At 47.7% G+C, this 22535-nt stretch overlaps 1 protein-coding gene across 1 annotated transcript in view; it reads left to right on the top strand.

The window, feature by feature from the left end:
- The window catches only part of LOC149441101 (uncharacterized), a 261575-nt gene that overhangs the window by 185462 nt on the left and 53578 nt on the right, over positions 1-22535 (top strand). The gene's annotated exons all lie outside the window — the stretch shown is intronic.

Raw genomic sequence — 22535 nt, 5'->3', positions numbered from 1 at the left:
GTCTGCCATCTTGATTAAAGGTCTCTGAACTGGCCTGTGACATGTACACCGCCTATCAGTGATAGGCACTTACTACCTGCATGTAGTACCGCTACGCTAGTATCCTTTTTATACCTGTAAAATTAATATGTCCTGGTTTAACTTGAACCCCCCCATAGATGGGGTCACCTCCACTCCCACCAAGGGGGATAGAAATATATGACTGCCTAGTCCAGCCTTTCTCAGTCAGGGTTCCTCCATGGGTTTCTAGGGGTTCCTTCAGCAATGAACAATTTCTGTCTATTAGTAACAACTGATATCAATGATCCGTTGGGGGACAGTCTTGCCACTGATGGTGATGTAAGAATGTCCTGAAAGAATACCAAAAAAACCTTCCTAGTGCCACATCCTAATAAAAACAAGAAAAAAGAAGCCGGATAAAAAGTCCGGCAAAAATAATGGATTTTTTGAGCACAGTAAGAGACCCCATAATAAAATACATACAACCATTTATTGACATAAAAGAGTCATCTACTCTCTATAAGACTCATATTCAGGGGCGGACTGACCATTTGGAAACTCGGGCAGTGCCCGAGGGCCCGGGGTCAGTAGAGGACCCCATGAGATGCCCCTGGTACCTTTTTCATAGGCTTTTTTGAGTTTGGACAAGGACGCAGGGGCCCCATGATCCCCTATTGCCCGGGGGCCCCATGAGTTGTCAGTCCGCCCCTGCTCATATTACAAACATAGGGTGCCAGAAAAAGGAGGACATAAATAATTACAAAGTGCCTCCCTTGCATACATGTTAATCACTTAACACTTAAGTACAAAATTGCATTATGAAAAATGTAAGAATGTCCTTCTCATACTGATCACTAATGTAAGGGACCAATAAATGGACCACTTAGGATGAGCTCCAGGCTTGGACTGCACTAGACCCATGTTTGGACAGAATTCGGCTTGTTTGGTGGTTGGTGAATGACTGAACTAAATGGGCGTTCAGCCAAGCCAAACCTACAGCTGCACTATTACTACCGATCAGGGGCAGACTGACCATTTGGAAACTTGGGCACTGCCCGAGGGCCCGGAGTCAGTAGGGGGCCCCATGAGATGCCCTTGGTACCTTTTTCATAGGCTTTTTTGAGTTTGGGCAAGGACACAGGGGCCCCATGATCCCCTATTGCCCGGGGGCCCCATGAGTTGTCAGTCCGCCCCTGCTACCGATGCAAAATTTGGCAAATTTGTGCTCAGGTTGGTTTGTAGGGAATTGGCGACCACAAGTCACCCAACACCCGTCTTGTTCATTTATCAACTAGAGATTCCTTCCTGGTTGACAGGTTAATGTGAACACAATGTAAAAAAAAAAAAAGACAAACTGCATGGGGGTTCCTAAAAATTCATACTAAACCCTTCAGATGTAGTATAGATGTCAACAGCATCCGGCCAATGCACATAAACTGCCTGCCGGGAGCAGAACAGACACGGGAGGGATTTTATACATATATAATAATTTGCCGAGATCACAGTTGTAACAGAGGCTGCATGATACAGCCTGTGAACTGTTACCTTTCACAGCTGATTGGCTGTGAGAGGATTATGAGTGCTTGCTACAGTCCACCAATAAACAGCCAAAATAGCCAGTGCCTCTAATCAATAGCCACAACAGTCCAACAGTTCGCTGTTCTTGTGACAGTATGTATATTATAATTAAAAAAAAAAATATATATATATATGTATATATATACATACACACACTATATTGCCAAAAGTATTGGGCCGCCTACCTTTCCACGCATGTGAAATTTAATGGCCTCCCAACCTTAGCCCGTAGGGTTCAATATTGAGTTGGCCCACCCATTGCAGCTATAACAGCTTCAACTCTTCTGGGAAGGCCGTCCACAAGGTTTAGGAGGGTGTCTATGGGAAGGTTGGACCATTCTTCCAGAAGCACATTTGTCAGGTCAGGCACTGATGTCGGGGGAGGAGGCCTGGCTCACAGTCCCCGCTCTAATTCATCCAAAAGGTGTTCTATCAGGTTGAGGTCAGGACTCTGTGCAGGCCAGTCAAGTTCCTCCACCCCAAACTGGCTCCTCCATGTCTTTATGGACCTTGCTTTGTGCACTGGTGTGCAGTCATGTTGGAACAGGAAGGGGCCATCCCCAAACTCTTCCCACAAAGTTGGGAGCATGAAATTGTCCAAAATGTCTTGGTATGCTAACGCCTTAAGAATTCCCTTCACTGGAACTAGGGGGCCAAGCCCAACCCCTGAAAAACAACCCCACACCATAATCCCCCCTCCACCAAACTTTACACTTGGCACAAGGCCGTCAGGCAAGTACCGTTCTCTTGGCAAACGCCAAACCCAGACACGACCATCAGATTGCCAGACAGAGAAGCGTGATTGGTCACTCCAGAGAAAGTAAGGCTTGGATGCAGCTGTTTGGCCATGGAAACCCATTCCATGAAGCTCTCTACGCACTATTGTTATGCTAATCTGAACCCACATGGAGTTTGGAGTTCTTTAGCTATTAACTCTGCAGACAGTTGGTGACTTCTGCGCACTGTGCGCTTCAGCATGTGCTGACCCCGCTCTGTCATGTGACGTGGCCTACCACTTGGTGGCTGAGTTGCTGTTGTTCCCAGTTGCTTCCACTTTGTTATAATTCCACTAATCATAGACCGTGGAATATTTAGTAGCCTGGAAATGTCATGGATGGACTTACTGCACAGGTGGCAACCTATCACGGGACCACGCTTGAATTCCCTGAGCTCCTGAGAGCGACCCATTCTTTCCCAAATGTTTGTAGAAGCAGTCTGCGTACCTATGTGCTCAACTTTTTTACACCTGTGGCCAAAGATGTGTTGGTGCCCTCTAGCGGACTTTAGCAAGGGGCCAACCAAATCAATGGTGATCCTCTCAAAAAAGGACCTCAATGATGGGCAGGGAAACAAAGAACTGCAGAAATGTGGCATTCGGGCAGAAATCTGACACACTGGACAGGAAGAACAGTACATTTCCACTTCCTTAGTGATCCCAGGCCAATAGAACCATTGTATTATTTTTTTATTGGGTCTTTTCAGCTCCCAAATGTCCCCCTAGAATGTGCCCATGGGCCAGTTCTAAGACCAATTTGCGGTTAAAATTTAGGCATTACCAGTTGCTCTATGGTTTCCTCTGTGACACCCGGTATAATAGGTCCCTTTCTACGATGAACAGTGTTCCTGATACCTGCCACCCAAGACCAGAGCAACCAGCAACAGTTTTCCTGATCACCACCACAACAGTCATAGTGTCCCCAGACCAGTGTAGCTAGAAACTGTGCTCCTGATACCTGCCACCCAAGACCAGAGCAAGCAGCAACATTTTTCCTGATCACCACTACGCCAGTCCCAGTGTCCCCAGACTAGTGTAAGCCAGCAAAAGTGTCCCTGATTGCTGGCACACCCTTCCCAGTGTAACTAGTAGGGTTGCCACCTCAGCCCCTTAAAACCGAACACATAGTAATGACACAGGTTCTGAGGCCAATTTTTTGCAGATAAGGCACTAAGTGAATTTAATGACCACCTTAAAAAGCCACAGAACCTGTGTCATTAATATGATTTCAGTTTTAAAGGGATGAGGTGGCAACCCAAGTCACCAAACCAGTGAGCCGTTGTTCAAAAGAGCTCCTGATGGTGGAGATTTATTTTGCAGCATGTTTGTACCAGGTTGCAGCCCTCAGAATCCCCTAGCACAGTGGTTCTCAACCTTTCTAATGCCGCGACCCCTTAATACAGTTCCTCATGTTGTGGTGACCCCCAACCATAAAATTATTTTCGTTGTTACTTCATAACTGTAATTTTGCAGTGGGAGGAATAGTGCCCCATCATTGGTGTCAGTGGGAGGAATAGTGTCCCATCATTGGTGTCAGTGGGAGGAATAGTGTCCCATCATTGGTGTCAGTGGGAGGAATAGTGTCCCATCATTGGTGTCAGTGGGAGGAATAGTGCCCCATCATTGGTGTCAGTGGGAGGAATAGTGCTCCATCATTGGTGTCAGTGGGAGGAATAGTGCCCCATCATTGGTGTCAGTGGGAGGAATAGTGCCCCATCATTGGTGTCAGTGGGAGGAATAGTGCCCCATCATTGGTGTCAGTGGGAGGAATAGTGTCCCATCATTGGTGTCAGTGGGAGGAATAGTGCCCCATCATTGGTGTCAGTGGGAGGAATAGTGCTCCATCATTGGTGTCAGTGGGAGGAATAGTGCCCAATCATTGGCGTCAGTGGGAGGAATAGTGCCCAATCATTGGCGTCAGTGGGAGGAATAGTGCCCAATCATTGGCGTCAGTGGGAGGAATAGTGCCTCATCATTGGCGTCAGTGGGAGGAATAGTGCCCCATCATTGGCGTCAGTGGGAGGAATAGTGTCCCATCATTGGTGTCAGTGGGAGGAATAGTGTCCCATCATTGGTGTCAGTGGGAGGAATAGTGCCCCATCATTGGTATCAGTGGGAGGAATAGTGTCCCATCATTGGTGTCAGTGGGAGGAATAGTGCCCCATCATTAGTATCAGTGGGAGGAATAGTGCCCCATCATTGGTGTCAGTGGAAGGAATAGTGCCCCATCATTGGTATGAGTGGGAGGAATAGTGCCCCATCATTGGTATGAGTGGGAGGAATAGTGCCCCATCATTGGTATGAGTGGGAGGAATAGTGCCCCATCATTGGTATGAGTGGGAGGAATAGTGCCCCATCATTGGTGTCAGTGGGAGGAATAGTGCCCCATCATTGGTATCAGTGGGAGGAATAGTGCCCCATCATTGGTATCAGTGGGAGGAATAGTGCCCCATCATTGGTATCAGTGGGAGGAATAGTGCCCCATCATTGGTATCAGTGGGAGGAATAGTGCCCCATCATTGGTATCAGTGGGAGGAATAGTGCCCCATCATTGGTATCAGTGGGAGGAATAGTGCCCCATCATTGGCGTTAGTGGGAGGAATAGTGCCCCATCGTTGGTGTCAGTGGGGGGAGGAATAGTGCCCCATCGTTGGTGTCAGTGGGGGGAGGAATAGTGCCCCATCGTTGGTGTCAGTGGGGGGAGGAATAGTGCCCCATCGTTGGTGTCAGTGGGGGGAGGAATAGTGCCCCATCGTTGGTGTCAGTGAGGGGAGGAATACTGTCTCATCGTTGGTGTCAGTGGGGGGAGGAATAGTGCCCCATCGTTGGTGTCAGTGAGGGGAGGAATAGTGCCCCATCGTTGGTGTCAGTGAGGGGAGGAATAGTGCCCCATCGTTGGTGTCAGTGGGGGGAGGAATAGTGCCCCATCGTTGGTGTCAGTGGGGGGAGGAATAGTGCCCCATCGTTGGTGTCAGTGAGGGGAGGAATAGTGCCCCATCGTTGGTATTAGTGACACAAATGATGGGGCACTATCCCTCCCACTGACACCAATGATACTTACCTTGCTGACTCCTGCTCCAGCCTGGGCTCGCTCTCTCCCTCTCCCATCTACAGCCTGCATACCTGGCTGCAGCAGCAAAATTTGCACTTACCTGTCAGCTGTCTTCCTTCTCTGGCCTCTCTCTTCATTCGTTCCTGCAGCTCCCTCGATCTTCTTCGATCTCCGCGCGCTGCCGCTCGGCTCCTCCTCTCCAAGCTCCACCTTCTCGCCGGTGATTGGCCGCCTGTTTGCCTCTCCTGAGCTACAGTTCCGGTGGCCAATCAGCGGCGAGGAGGCGGTGACAGGGGCAGCATATCATCCCGCCCACACATCGCCGGAGACAGCAGCGGTGTCTCGGTTCCTAAGACCATCGGAAATATGTGTTTTCCGATGGTCTTAGGCGACCCCTGGGAAATGGTCGTTCGACCCCCAAAGGGGTCGCGACCCCCAGGTTGAGAACCGCTGCCCTAGCAGGAGGTGAGCAAGCCGGGGTCCAGTAGCAGATATAGCAGGTTGGGATAAGTAGAAGAGTAGTCAGTAAACAAGCCAAAGGTCAGTAAGAAGCGGCTGCGGGTTGGGATCAAGCAGGAGTGTAGTTGAGGAACAAGCCAAAGGTCAGTAACAAAAGGGTGCGGGTTGGGATCAAGCAGGAGTGTAGTTGAGGAACAAGCCAAAGGTCAGTAACAAGCGGGTGCGGGTTGGGATCAAGCAGGAGTGTAGTTGAGGAACAAGCCAAAGGTCAGTAACAAGAGGGTGCGGGTTGGGATCAAGCAGGAGTGTAGTTGAGGAACAAGCCAAAGGTCAGTAACAAGCGGGTGCGGGTTGGGATCAAGCAGGAGTGTAGTTGAGGAACAAGCCAAAGGTCAGTAACAAGCGGGTGCGGGTCGGGATCAAGCAGGAGTGTAGTTGAGGAACAAGCCAAAGGTCAGTAACAAGCGGGTGCTGGTCGGGATCAAGCAGGAGTGTAGTTGAGGAACAAGCCAAAGGTCAGTAACAAGCTGCTGCGGGTTGGGATCAAGCAGGAGTGTAGTTGAGGAACAAGCCAAAGGTCAGTAACAAGTGGGTGCTGGTCGGGATCAAACAGGAGTGTAGTTGAGGAACAAGACAAAGGTCAGTAACAAGCGGCTGCGGGTTGGGATGAAGCAGGAGTGTAGTTGAGGAACAAGCCAAAGGTCAGTAACAAGCGGGTGCAGGTCAGGATCAAGCAGGAGTGTAGTTGAGGAGCAAGCCAAAGGTTGATAAAAAATGGTAGTGGAGATACAGACAGCAGCAGGAGTGACAAGAGCAATATTTTGGCTGGAGAGAGCACGATGATCTAGCAAACAGGGAATTCAAAGGGCATGGCTAAAATAAGAAGTTCATGGGAGGAGCAAAGGGTTCAAGGTTCACGAGATAAAAAAGGTTCAAGGCAGGATCGTAGAAGAAATTGTCCAAGGAGATGTTCAGCATCCCAGGTGGCTCAGCAAGAAGAGACCCTACCAGCAGAGATGACTCTTAATTAGGGAAATTAGGTGGTCACCTAAGACGTTGCATTCATAGGGACCTCGCCTAATTTGCCTAATGGAGGGATGGGAGAGCCCAGCATCAGGAAGAAGGATGCCGCTGCCATCGCAATAAATGAATGCTGCTGCCAGACTCATCCACCTTACCAACCGTACAGTGTCTGCCACCCCTCCTTGCCAGTCCCTCCACTGGCTTCCACTCACCCAACGAATAAAATGCAAGATACTTACAACAACTTATAAAGCCATCCACTACTTACTTCCTAGTTACATCACTAACCTGGTCTGAAAATACCAGCCATATCATGACTATTGCACCAGAGATAGGCTCGTCCACTTCCCCATTACCACCATTACCGTTCCGCACCAACCCCTTCCCCTTAACCAATTATACTAACAAAAGACTTGACACCAATTTTGGAGTAAATGGCCAACATGGCCTTTTATTAACAACTCAAGTTACAATACACCAACCATTCCTTATAACAGAAACCCAAAGAATTGTTGTTGGTCTTCGAAGGCACCCCCAAACGATCCGAAATGCACCTGCGGACAACCATATACACTAGGCCTCCAGCCGCAACCAACCAGCTCGGAGACAACCATACCGTCCGCAGTGCAGCACCACCACCTTCCAGTTAAACCTTGGTTAACTGGGAATGTCCCCGGGCATCCCATACCACCGATGGGTCCCACACCATTGTTGTTTACCTTCCAAGATAAGAACCGCCTCCAAAGACCAACAACCGCCCATGAACCAACATAACCCCCCCTCTTCCTGGAGGGACCCAATACTCACCCAAACAGGGAGGGCGGGAGGGAAGATCACACTCCTGCCGTCCAGCTAAACTGACGCCCCCTCACTGAACCTCCCACCCTAAGGTACAGCAAAACCCCACCTACACCAACCTCTACCAATCATCTACCCCCCACTATCAAAACAAATCCCCCTGGAGCTAACCTTAACCCTTTCTGCTCCTCCTTCCCCCACTCTGGGCCTAGTCATGTATGCCCTGCGCTATTTCTTCTTTATTTTCGCTACGGGCATTTTTTTCTCTTCATTCCTCCAAAGACCTCCTGCTCTCTAGCTCCCTTGTCACCTCCTCCCATGCTTGCCTCCAGGATTTCTCCAGAGCTCCCATACTCTGGAACTCCCTTCCCCAATGTGTCCAGCTATTTCAATCTCTGTCCACTTTTAGATGATCCCTGAAAACTCATCTCTTCATAGAGGCCTATCCTGCCAGCACCTAACAACTGTACATGTATTTTGTCCATCAGCCCATCCCCCACGGTGATTACCTTTTGTACCTCTCGACCCTCCCTGTTAGATTGTAAGCTCTAACGAGCCAGACCCTCTGAACCCTCCTGTAATAATTTGCATTGTAATTGTACTGCCTGCCCTTATGTTGTAAAGCACTGCGTAAACTGTTGGCGCCATATAAATCCTGTATAATAATAATGTGCAGTCTCCCCATGGGATGACCAGGTCCCTCCCATACAAGTTACAATCAGTCCTCATGCACACTGGATGTTTTTACAGCGGCTGTTTTTGGCTTTTGCCATTTTCTTCTACAACCAGTAAACCCCCCAACATGTTATCCTATGTGTCCATACACACATAGACCGTAATCAATGTTTTTGGGCTGCAAAAAAAACCCCAGAACTAGTGGGTTTCTAGGAGTTTTTTAGCTGCAAAAATGCTCTAAATTGATAAAACGCGGCAAACCGGTGTTTCTGGGCGTTTTTTTTAGCAAATGTTTTTGAGTAGAAAGCGCAATAACGCACAAAAATGCAACTAAGCGCTAATGCAAAAAACATAAAAAATTGCTGAAAAACGCAACTTTTTAACGCAACTTTAAACAGCTAACACTATCGGCATTATTAAAATGCCCAGTGAGCATGGAGCCCAGGGGTGGATTGACCATTTGGAAACTCTGGCACTGCCCGAGGGCCCGGGGTCAGTAGGGGGCCCCATGAGATGCCCCTGGTACCTTTTTCATAGGCTTTTTTGAGTTTGGACAAGGACACAGGGGCCCCATGATCCCCTATTGCCCGGGGGCCCCATGAATTGTTAGTCTGCCCCTGATGGAGCCTCTCCATGCTCTGGTCTGGACATGCTTGGGAGGGGGAGAGCCTGCTCCTCTTCCTGACACAAGGATTATTTTGGTTTTGTATCCAAGTGGCTGAATATGTGCGGGAACAAACTCTTCATGCCGGGACTCAGCACTGTCTGCTTACACCAGTTGGACTGCCTCCCCCTCCCATCTGTATCACGGGTGGGCTGCACAGAGACTCATTGCATCCCTTTACACATGTGGGCTCTGGGCTGTCCCTAATCTAGGAGATGTTCTATGGCTTAATAGAAAATACAAAAATAATGTACTATTAGGTCCCTTTCACACTGGCAGATGGGGCACTATTCCTCCCACTGATACCAATGATGGGGCGCTATTCCTCCCACTGATACCAATGATGGGGCACTATTCCTCCCACTGACACCAATGATGGGGCACTATTCCTCCCACTGATACCAATGATGGGGCACTATTCCTCCACTGCTACCAATGATGGGGCGCTATTCCTCCCACTGATACCAATGATGGGGCACTATTCCTCCCACTGACACCAATGATGGGGCACTATTCCTCCCACTGATACCAATGATGAGGCACTATTCCTCCACTGCTACCAATGATGGGGCACTATTCCTCCCACTGATACCAATGATGAGGCACTATTCCTCCACTGATACCAATGATGGGGCACTATTCCTCCCACTGACACCAATGATGGGGCACTATTCCTCCCACTGATACCAATGATGAGGCACTATTCCTCCCACTGATACCAATGATGGGGCACTATTCCTCCCACTGACACCAATGATGGGGCACTATTCCTCCCACTGATACCAATGATGGGGCACTATTCCTCCACTGATACCAATGATGGGGCACTATTCCTCCACTGCTACCAATGATGGGGCACTATTCCTCCCACTGACACCAATGATGGGACACTATTCCTCCCACTGACACCAATGATGGGACACTATTCCTCCCACTGACACCAATGATGGGACACTATTCCTTCCACTGACACCAATGATGGGACACTATTCCTCCAAATGATACCAATGATGGGACACTATTCCTCCAAATGATACCAATGATGGGACACTATTCCTCCCACTGACACCAATGATGGGACACTATTCCTTCCACTGACACCAATGATGGGACACTATTCCTCCAAATGATACCAATGATGGGACACTATTCCTCCCACTGATACCAATGATGGGGCACTATTCCTCCCACTGATACCAACGATGGGGCACTATTCCTCCCACTGATACCAATGATGGGGCACTATTCCTCCCACTGATACCAATGATGGGGCACTATTCCTTCCACTGATACCAACGATGGGGCACTATTCCTCCCACTGACACCAATGATGGGGCACTATTCCTCCCATTGATACCAATGATGGGACACTATTCCTCCCACTGATACCAATGTTGGGGCACTATTCCTCCCACTGATACCAATGATGGGGTATTATTTTTTCTACTAACAATAATAACGGGACTCTGTTCCTCCCATTGATACCACCAATTATTATTATTATTCAGGATTTATATAGCGCCAACAGTTTGCGCAGCTTTAAAATATAAGGGAGACAGTACGATTACATTTCAGTACAGAAGGAATAGGAGGGCCCGGCTCGTGGAGCTTACAATCTAAAGGAAGGGGGAGGTGATACAAAAGGTGATAGCTGCGGGGGATGATCTGGTGGAGGTGATTCAAGTACAGTTCTTAGGTGGAGGTGGGGTAGGCTTCCCTGAAGAAGTGAGTTTTCAAAGATTGCCTAAAGGCAGACAGGGTGGGGGCTGACCGGACATGCTGTGGTAGGGAGTTCCAGAGGATGGGAGAGGCTCTGGAGAAGTCCTGGAGGCGGGCGTGGGAGTAGGTGATGAGGGAGCTAGAGAGGGGGATATCATGGGAGGAGCGGAGTGGGCGATTTGGGAGGTATCTGTGGATGAGGTCGGTGATGTAGCTTTGGGCAGTGTTGTGGATGGCTTTGTAAGCTGTGGTTAGTATTTTGAATTTTATACGTTGGGCAACGGGAAGCCAGTGGAGGAATTGGCAGAGAGGTTGGTAAGGTGTATGAGTCTAGCAGCAGCATTCATAATAGACTGAAGGGGGGATAACCTGTGTAACGGTAGACCAGTGAGGAGGGAGTTGCAGTAATCGAGGTGGGATATAACCAAGGTGTGAATAAGTTGTTTTGTGGTGTAATTGGTCAGGAAGGGGTGGATTTTGGAAATGTTCTGGAGGTTGAGGCAGCACCAATGATGGGGCACTATTCCTCCCACTGACACCAATGATGGGACACTATTCCTCCCACTGACACCAATGATGGGGCACTATTCCTCCCACTGACATCAATGATGGGGCACTATTCCTCCAATCGATACCAATGATGGGTCACTATTCCTCCCACCAATGCCAATGATGGGGTACTATTCTTTCCACTAACACCAATAATGGGGCACTATTCTTCCAATTGACACCAATGATGGGGCACTATTCCTCCCAATCGATACCAATGATGGGGCACTATTCCTCCCATTAACGCCAATGATGTGATACCATTCCTCCCACTAACACCAATAGTGGGGCACTATTCCTCCCATTGACACCAATGATGGTGCACTATTCCTCCCATTGACACCAATGATGGGGCACTATTCCTCCCACTGATACCAATGATTGGATACCATTCCTCCCACTAACACCAATAATGGGGCACTATTCCTCCCATTGACACCAATGATGGGGCACTATTCCTCCCATTGACACCAATGATGGGACACTATTCCTCCCACTGATACCAATGTTGGGGCACTATTCCTCCCACTGATACCAATGATGGGGCACTATTCCTCCCACTGATGCCAATGACGAGGCACTATTCCTCCCACTGATACCAATGATGGGGCACTATTCCTCCCACTGATACCAATGATGAGGCACTATTCCTCCCACTGACACCAATGACGGGGCACTATTCCTTCCACTGATACCAATGATGGGGCACTATTTCTCCCACTGACACCAATGATGGGGCACTATTCCTCCAATCGATACCAATGATGGGTCACTATTCCTCCCGCCAATGCCAATGATGGGGTACTATTCTTTCCACTAACACCAATAATGGGGCACTATTCCTCCAATTGACACCAATGATGGGGCACTATTCCTCCCAATCGATACCAATGATGGGGCACTATTCCTCCCATTAACGCCAATGATGTGATACCATTCCTCCCACTAACACCAATAGTGGGGCACTATTCCTCCCATTGACACCAATGATGGTGCACTATTCCTCACATTGACACCAATGATGGGGCACTATTCCTCCCACTGATACCAATGATTGGATACCATTCCTCCCACTAACACCAATAATGGGGCACTATTCCTCCCATTGACACCAATGATGGGGCACTATTCCTCCCATTGACACCAATGATGGGACACTATTCCTCCCACTGATACCAATGTTGGGGCACTATTCCTCCCACTGATACCAATGATGGGGCACTATTCCTCCCACTGATACCAATGATGGGGCACTATTCATCCCACTGATACCAATGATGGGGCACTATTCCTCCCACTGATACCAATGATGGGGCATTGTTTACTACACCATCGCCAGGACATTTTCTACTGCCACCGGCCACAGTCCAGCCACCCTAAAGTTTGAAGGACAGTAAACTGGCCCTTTGTTTAGAAAGTTTGGAGACCCCTGCACTAGATGGTTGGGGAACAGATCCCCATCTGTCTGTTTTTGGGGGATCGGGTGGAAACAGACACAGGTCCATTTACATCTGCTGCTATACAGAGAGCAATGGAGGGTCCGATGAGGTGCACCAAAGAAACTGATAGGTAGACACGATCGGTCCTCCTGTGTGAAGGGAGTGTCCATTTACAGCCTAGATATGAGCCATGATGCATAATGCACCAATACACTATTACACTGACCACACTGCATGATCTCTTTACTGAAAAGAGGGGTGTAACATAAATGTAAGATTCGGGTAGTTGAGATGTGATGTGATTTGTAGAAATATGTAATTGTAGATCTAGTTTCTTTCCATGGTATTACAGATCAGTGTTCAGCATTCGGTCAGAGACATATGTTCACCAATTAGCATCTGAAAGGACAGAGCAGCTTCTAGGCTGGAGGTGACACCTAGATGCCAATACAACATTCTCACCTACAGTCATGGCCGAAATTGTTGGCACCCTTGATATTTCTCCAGGAAATCATGTATTTCTCACGAAACGTATTGCATTAACACATGTTTTGCTATACACATGTTTATTCCCTTTGTGTGTATTGGGACAAAACAAAAAAAGGGAGGAAAGAAAGCAAATTCGACATAATGTCACACAAACCTCCAAAAATGGGCTGGACAAAAGTATTGGCACCCTTTCACAACTGCGGATAAATAAGAATGTTACAAGCATGTGATGCTCCTGTAAACTCACCTGGGGCAAGTAACAGGTGTGGGCAATATAGAAATCACACCTGAAAGCAGATAAAAAGGAGAGACGTTCACTTAACCTTTGCATTGTGTGTCTGTCTGTGCCACACTAAGCATGGACAACAGAAAGAGGAGACGAGAACTGTCTGAGGACCTGAGAACCAAAATTGTGGCAAAATATCAACAATCTCAAGGTTACAAGTCCATCTCCAGAGAACTAGATTTGCCTTTGTCCACAGTGCGCAACATTATCAAGAAGTTTGCAACCCATGGCACTGTAGCTAATCTCCCTGGTCGTGGACGGATGAGGAAAATTGATGAAAGATTGCAACGCAGAATAGTCCGGATGGTGGATAAGCAGCCCCAAACATGTTCCAAAGACATTCAAGCTGTCCTGCAGGCTCAGGGAGCATCAGTGTCAGCGCGAACTATCCGTCGACATTTAAATGAAATGAAACGCTATGGCAGGAGACCCAGGAGGACCCCACTGCTGACACAGAGACATAAAAAAGCAAGACTACAGTTTGCCAAAATGTACTTGAGTAAGCCAAAAGCCTTCTGGGAAAACGTCTTGTGGACAGATGAGACCAAGATAGAGCTTTTCGGTAAAGCACATCATTCTACTGTTTACCGAAAACGGAATGAGGCCTACAAAGAACAAAACACAGTACCTACGGTAAAATATGGTGGAGGTTCAATGATGTTTTGGGGTTGTTTTGCTGCCTCTGGCACTGGGTGCCTTGACTGTGTGCAAGGCATCATGAAATCTGAGGATTACCAAAGGATTTTGGGTCGCACTGTAGGGCCCAGTGTCAGAAAGCTGGGTTTGCGTCCAAGATCCTGGGTCTTCCAGCAGGACAATGACCCCAAACATACGTCAAAAAGCACTCAGAAATGGATGGCAAAGAAGCGCTGGAGAGTTCTGAAGTGGCCAGCAATGAGCCCAGATCTAAATCCCATTGAACACCTGTGGAGAGATCTTAAAATTGCTGTTGGGAAAAGGTGTCCTTCCAATAAGAGAGACCTGGAGCTGTTTGCAAAGGAAGAGTGGTCCAAAATTCCGGGTGAGAGGTGTCAGAAGCTTATTGATGGTTATAGGAAGCGACTGATTTCAGTTATGTTTTCCAAAGGGTGTGCAACCAAATATTAAGTTAAGGGTGCCAATACTTTTGTCCAGCCCATTTTTGGGGTTTTGTGTGACATTATGTCATATTTGCTTTTCTGCCTCTGTTTTATATTTGTTCCAATACATACAAAGGGAATAAACATGTGTATAGCAAAACATGTGTTAATGCAATACCTTTTTTGTGTGAAATACTTGATTTTCAGGAAAAATATCAAGGGTGCCAACAATTTCGGCCATGACTGTATGTAGTCAGAGTTTACCACCTTGAACTCAAAAAGAAGTGCTGCAGCCATTTCAGCTGCAAGAAACCGCAGGGGACAAGGAGAGGGTTCCAAAATGTCTGCCAGCTCTGATTTATATCCACAGATCAGAGAAATCTATTTAATCTCTCATAAAAGATACAATATTAGTTGCAGAGAGATGGAAATTCAGTCAGGTCCATAAATATTGGGACATCGACACAATTCTAACATTTTTGACTCTATACACCACCACAATGGATTTGGAATAAAACGAACAAGATGTGCTTTAACTGCAGACTGTCAGCTTTAATTTGAGGGTATTTACATCCAAATCAGGTGAACGGTGTAGGAATTACAAAAGTTTGCATATGTGCCTCCCACTTTTTAAGGGACCAAAAGTAATGGGACAATTGGCTTCTTAGCTGTTCCATGGCCAGGTGTGTGTTATTCCCTCATTATCCCAATTACAATGAGCAGATAAAAGGTCCAGAGTTCATTTCAAGTGTGCTATTTGCATTTGGAATCTGTTGCTGTCAACTCTCAAGATGAGATCCAAAGAGCTGTCACTATCAGTGAAGCAAACCATCATTAGGCTGAAAAAACAAAACAAACCCATCAGAGAGATAGCAAAAACATTAGGCGTGGCCAAAACAACTGTTTGGAACATTCTTAAAAAGAAGGAACGCACCGGTGAGCTCAGCAACACCAAAAGACCTGGAAGACCACGGAAAACAACTGTGGTGGGTGATCGAAGAATCACACCCTTCACAACAGTTGGCCAGATCAAGAACACTCTCCAGGAGGTAGGTGTATGTGTGTCAAAGTCAACAATCAAGAGAAGACTTCACCAGAGTGAATACAGAGGGTTCACCACAAGATGGAAACCATTGGTGAGCCTCAAAAACAGGAAGGCCAGATTAGAGTTTGCCAAACAACATGTAAAAAAGCCTTCACAGTTCTGGAACAACATCCTATGGACAGATGAGACCAACATCAACTTGTAGCAGAGTGATGGGAAGAGAAGAGTATGGAGAAGGAAAGGAACTGCTCATGATCCTAAGCATACCACCTCATCAGTGAAGCATGGCGGTGGTAGTGTCATGGCGTGGGCATGTATGGCTGCCAATGGAACTGCTTCTCTTGTATTTATTGATGATGTGACTGCTGACAAAAGCAGCCGGATGAATTCTGAAGTGTTTCGGGAATATTATCTGCTCATATTCAGCCAAATGCTTCACAACTCATTGGACGCCGCTTCACAGTGCAGATGGACAATGACCCAAAGCATACTGCAAAAGCAACCAAAGAGTTTTTTTAAGGGAAAGAAGTGGAATGTTATGCAATGGCCAAGTCAATCACCTGACCTGAATCCGATTGAGCATGCATTTCACTTGCTGAAGACAAAACTGAAGGGAAAATGCCCCAAGAACAAGCAGGAACTGAAGACAGTTGCAGTAAAGGCCTGGCAGAGCATCACCAGGGATGAAACCCAGCGTCTGGTGATGTCTATGCGTTCCACACTTCAGGCTGTAATTGACTGCAAAGGATTTGCAACCAAGTATTAGAAAGTGAAAGTTTGATTTATGATTATTATTCGTCCCATTACTTTTGGTCCCTTAAGAAGTGGGAGGCACATATGCAAACTGTTGTAATTCCTACACCGTTCACCTGATTTGGATGTAAATACCCTCAAATTAAAGTTGACAGTCTGCAGTTGAAGCACATCTTGTTCGTTTCATTTCAAATCCATTGTGGTGGTGTATAGAGCCAAAAATGTTAGAATTGTGTCCATGTCCCAATATTTATGGACCTGACTGTACTTCCTTCTGATTGGACACATTTTAGGCTCCATCTACATGTAAAAATGTATTTGTAGCCTCTGTAGAATCCCTGAAAAACACATAAAACAGTTATATGGTGTTTGATTGCGTCAGCTGAACAGTGATTGGTACTGTTGTGATCGGACTGATGAGCTGGTGTCAGAAATCCTATCCCTGACCCAGTGATCAGAACTGTTTCTGGCCCATTCAAGATTGGGCCCTTCAGAACACAGAACGGCCTGTGGGATGGTACAGGAACACCCCCCAGGGTTGATTGGCCAAGGGCTAAAGTCCAGCCCACATCCATATTTCAATAAATTGAGGACCCTGAGATTTGGATGGTGTGATTCATACGGAGCCATGCTAGAAAGAAGGAGTCGGGGGAAACTTGTGCTAGGAGGGAGGATTGGGGGGTTCTAGGAAGGGGATCTGGTGGGGGGGGGTTCACAATAGGAGGGGGAATTGGGGAGAATTTGGGAAGTTTTATTTTTTTTGTGGGGGGGGGGGGTTTGCCTAAGACCTCACAAAGCCTAGAGTCACCTTTACCCACTACACACAGCAGAGGTCGTAGGTTCAGACCAGATTCATGACAGTGAAGATTTTTGGGATGATCCAGTAATTGGGGGAAAAAATTACTTGCAGTTTTCGCAGGGTTATTAAGTCTTCATATTGATCTCAAAATTTGGAGGCTTAGAGAGGTATCTAGTGGGGAAGAGCCTGACTATGGATACTTCGGTCCTGAAAGGGTTAACCCACCTGCAAGAGGCTTAAAATGGCAGGAAACAGTCAGCAAGTGTCCATCAGTTGTGGTGGGAAGCAGGACACACTTGTGAAAAAGATCTGTTTGGGTTTTTGTTTCTGAGATGCTGCTGAACTTCTGAGACCCCTTATTCTGGATCCCCGAAGCAAGCAGTGACTTTATAACCCGGTGGTGGGACAAGCTAGTGCTGGTGGTAAGGTGTTTTTTTATTTATTTATTTTATTTCAGGTACTTATATAGCGCAGTCAATGTACACAGTGCTTTACATATCTGTAGTCCATTCACATCGGTCCCTAACCCTCAAGGGGCGTACAATCTAAGGTCCCTAACTCACATTCATACATACACACACTAGGGACAATTTAGACAGGAGCCAATTAACCTACCAGCATGTCTTTGGAGTGTGGGAGGAAACTGGAGTACCCAGAGGAAACCCACACAGTCACAGGGAGAACATGCAAACTCCAGGCAGGTGGTGCTGCGGTTGGGATACGAACCAATGACCCTAGTACTGCCAGGTGGAAGTGCTAACCATTTAGCCACTGTGTTGATGAAGTCTTGTTTTGTGTACTAGAAATGTGGTCTTTTTACACTGACATCAAGCTTTTTTATTTACGTACTACATCAGTGACCTAATATCCAAGTACCGCCCAGCACGCACACTCCGCTCCTCACAAGACCTCCTTCTCTCTAGTTCCCTGGTCTCCTCCTCCCATGCCCGCCTCCAGGACTTCTCCAGGGTGTCACCCATCCTCTGGAACTTCCTGCCCCAACCCATCAGATTATCACCTACTCTCCTCTCCTTTAGGCGCACCCTGAAAACCCATCTCTTCAGGGAAGCCTACCCCACCCCCTGCTAACTTGCCGACCTCCTCCACTCTTCCTACCACTCCATCCCCCACAGCTATCTCCTCCTGTGCCACCATCCCCTCCCTCCTAGATTGTAAGCTCGAAAGAGCAGGGCCCTCGATCCCCTCATGTTTTGCATTGTATTGGTATTGTTCTGTCACATGTTCTGTCCCCCTTTGTAATGTACAGCGCTGAGTGAACTATTGGCGCTTTATAAATACTGTATAATAATAATAATTTACCTTTTGGCAAATAAAGGCTGCGTTTACCAGTGCTGCTGGCTGGTGATCCAAACTTCCCCAAGTATTACATCTGGTGCTCAGATGTTGGCAATCTAGCCATGAAAGCTGTTGGCAAAGGCACTGCAAACCTCTGAAGGAGGCATGGAGGAGGTTGTAGGAGCCCTGGTTCAGGCCTATGTGGAAGCCAACCTCTGCCATGAGGAAGATTAAACCCACCGAGAACAGACCTACGCGGAAGTCAACTTCCACCATGAGGAAACCTTTGGTCTGGTGATACAGACTCGGCAGTCTCTGGCTGAAGGTGGTTATCACCTCTAGCAACTGAGGACTGTGAGGGGCGGCCACTACTTGCAAAAGCTCACACCCCACCATGATATGGAAGCACTCCTAGCCACATTTAAATGCATGGCTGAGAAAGAGGGGTGGCCTCAGGACCAGCTGGCCAGCCTCATTGCTTCATTCCTATTGGGATGGAACTGCAGAAGGCCTATTATGACCTACCAGCAGCTGATGCCAGAGATTATGCTAAACTAAAGGGCAAGATCTTCGCTGACCTTGGGGTGACTGTTGCTCTCCGGGCACATCGGACGCATTGCTGGAAGTATCATGACGGCCAGTCACCACAGTCCCAAATGCATTACCTGTTACAACTAGCAATGAAATGATTGCAGCTGGAGAAGTAATGGGACCACAGATTGTACAACAGGTCATTGTGGACCACAGATTGTAGAACTAGTCATTGTGGACCACTACCTAAGGGTGTAACCAACTGAGCCTCACCATTGGGTCAGCCATGGGGAGCTTCAGACAATGGAACAACTGGTGGAGATGGTGGAGCAGTGCAGTACCTCAACTATCTACTGGGCTTTCACTGTTTGAGTTGGTGTATGGGTTGCTTCAAGAATCCTGGACATAAGACAATGGTGGAGCATATCACACAAATGAGGGAATGAAGATGATGCCTCTGGTAAAGAAGAAGTACATAAAAGAGTGTATAATTGGTCCACAAAGCTCATACAGTTCCAAGTTAGGGACTGGGTGGCTGTGCTAATACCCACCATGGACAGTAAGTCCTTACTTAAGTGGCAGGGGCTGTATGAGGTGGTGAAAAAGGTTGGTGTGGTAAACTAAAAGGTAAATCAATCTGAGAAGGAAGGGGGCCTTATCAAATTTACCATGTGAATCTATGAACACAGTAGATTGGAAGCAGATAGCCACCCTAGGTGAAAAGAATTCAGAGACCCCTGTATGACAGAACTTGGTCCCAGTTGCCACCACCCTGTCCAAACCTTGGACATAGTAGATAAAAGTGTTTTTACAAAGTTATAGGGAGATTTTTCAGGACCGTCAGGCCTTACCAACGTAAGTGAGCATGTGATCACAGAGCCTAATGTGAAGGTCTTTGTACAACCCTATCACATTCTGGAGGGACACAGGAAAGTTGTATCAGAGGAAGTTCAGAAAATGCGAGATATCACAGTGGTCAAGCCCAATTGTATGCATTGAAGCCAAGCAGGACTTTGTGGTTTTGTAAAGACATCAGTCCTTCTCAGTAGGAAGTGGACAACTGCCGAGAGAAATGACTGTGTAGTGGAGTGAGAGTGCCTGGCCATCAAATGTGCTTTAGACTCCCTACACTATTTTCTCCATGATGGAAAGTTCAGTTTGGTGTTGGACAATATCCCACTGACCTGGATGAGGCAGAACACCGGAAAGCTAGGGTAGCTAGGTGGTACTTGGCCCTACAAGAGTTTAAATCCATGGTGGAATACAAGCCTGGAAAACAACACCATAATGCCAATGCCCTCTCTAAGGTACACTGCAGAGTGTCCCACCTTGCCTCAGACACCTCTGTGTTGAGGCAGAAAGAGGGGATATGTACAGCATGCCAGGGATGGGTCCTGGATGGGAGGTATGTGTCCACAGTCTTTGGATTGTGGTCCCTTTAAAGGGGATGACAAGAGCTAGTTGGAGTACTGGTGAGGGGTTCCAGGTGATCCAGTAAAGAGGGAAAAACTGGCTTGCAGTTCTCCCAGGTCTGTTAAGACCTTATATGGATCCCAGAATTCAGAAGCTCAGAGCTCAGCTAGCTGGGGATCCAAACTCCCCCAAATATTACAGACCGTCTTATCAGTGGTCAGTGTAGTGGTCCCTTACATTAGTGACCAATGGGAGAAGGACCCCCTTATATCAGTGCTCAGTGTAATGGTCTCTTACATTGGTGACCAATGGGAGAAGTATCCCCTTATATCAGTGGTCAGTGTAGTGGTCCCTTACATTGGTGACCAATGGGAGAAGTATCCCCTTATATCAGTGATCAGTGTAGTGGTCCCTTACATTGGTGACCAATGGGAGAAGTATCCCCTTATATCAGTGTAGTGGTCCCTTACATTGGTGACCAATGGGAGAAGTATCCCCTTATATCAGTAGTCAGTATAGTGGTCCCTTACATTGGTGACCGATAGGAGAAGGACCCCCTTATATCAGTGGTCAGTGTAGGGGTCCCTTACATCGGTGACCAATGGGAGAAGGACCCCCTTTTATTAGTGGTTAGTGTAGTGGTCTCTTGCATTGGTGGGAGAAGGACCCCCTTATATCAATGGTCAGTGTAGTGGTCCCTTACATCGGTGACCAATGGGAGAAGGACCCCCTTATATCAGTGGTCAGTGTAGTGGTCCCTTACATTGGTGACCAATGGGAGAAGGACCCTCTTACAATGTCATCAGTGGGGTCATTGATGCCATTTGTTATTAACAAAAATTGTTCACTGAACAAGAAACCCACTAGAAACCTTTGGAGGAATCCTGGCTGAGAATAGCTAGACTAGGCAGTAACAGGCAGTAGTGGAGGTGACCCCTCTATAAGGATCTACAGTCCATACACACCCAGCACAAGCCCGGGGTCACACTACCAGATGCTTCTCGGGGCTGCAGTTCCTCTGAGCTCCACATGGTGGGGATCTCACTTCTACCCAGACAGGAAGGCTCAATGGAAGACAGGAAGTGATGTCAGATATAAATAGTGAGCCGGTGATTGGGGAGGAAGTAGAGAGGAGACGTTGGTGGAAGTGGCAGCAGAGGAGGTAATAAGATGTTATTTCCTATTTACACCCAGTAACCCCCCGTCATGTCCATCCTCTTCCTCCATAGTCACGTCCGTCCTCTTCCTCCATAGTCACGTCCGTCCTCTTCCTCCATAGTCACGTCCGTCCTCTTCCCCCATAGTCACGTCCGTCCTCTTCCCCCATAGTCACGTCCGTCCTCTTCCCTCATAGTCACGTCCGCCCTCTTCCCCCATAGTCACGTCCGTCCTCTTCCCCCATAGTCACGTCCGTCCTCTTCCCCCATAGTCACGTCCGTCCTCTTCCCCCATAGTCACGTCTGTCCTCTTCCCTCATAGTCACGTCCGCCCTCTTCCCCCATAGTCACGTCCGTCCTCTTCCCCCATAGTCACGTCCGTCCTCTTCCCCCATAGTCACGTCCGTCCTCTTCCCCCATAGTCACGTCCGTCCTCTTCCCCCATAGTCATGTCCGTCCTCTTCCCTCATGGTCACGTCCGTCCTCTTCCCCCATGGTCACGTCCGTCCTCTTCCCCCATGGTCACGTCCGTCCTCTTCCCCCATGGTCACGTCCGTCCTCTTCCCCCATGGTCACGTCCGTCCTCTTCCCCCATGGTCACGTCCGTCCTCTTCCTCCATAGTCACGTCCGTCCTCTTCCTCCATAGTCACTGTGACATCTTTTATCTCCAGCAGATGATGATACACACATATATAGTGCGGGAACCCAGATTAACCCCTTCAGGGGCACAACATTCCCCCACTTCCGGGGCCGGAACATTCTCCTCATTGTGGAGATGGGTCACCTTCTCACCCCATCAGTCTATACTAACGGATTATATGACTTTTATCAGTGTCGGGGGATGGGGGGTTATTTCGGGGGATTGGAATATGAATGTCTTTATTTTATCAGATTTAAAATAGGAAGAAAGAGGGAAAATGTCATTTGTAGGAAATGTCCTGAAAACGTATTTCTG

The sequence above is a fragment of the Staurois parvus genome, unplaced genomic scaffold, assembly GCF_062004578.1.
Source record: "Staurois parvus isolate SC_StPar_1 unplaced genomic scaffold, SC_StPar_1.0 ptg001026l, whole genome shotgun sequence".
Classification (NCBI taxonomy): Eukaryota; Metazoa; Chordata; class Amphibia; order Anura; family Ranidae; genus Staurois; species Staurois parvus.
This window is presented reverse-complemented; position numbering and strand designations above follow the sequence as displayed.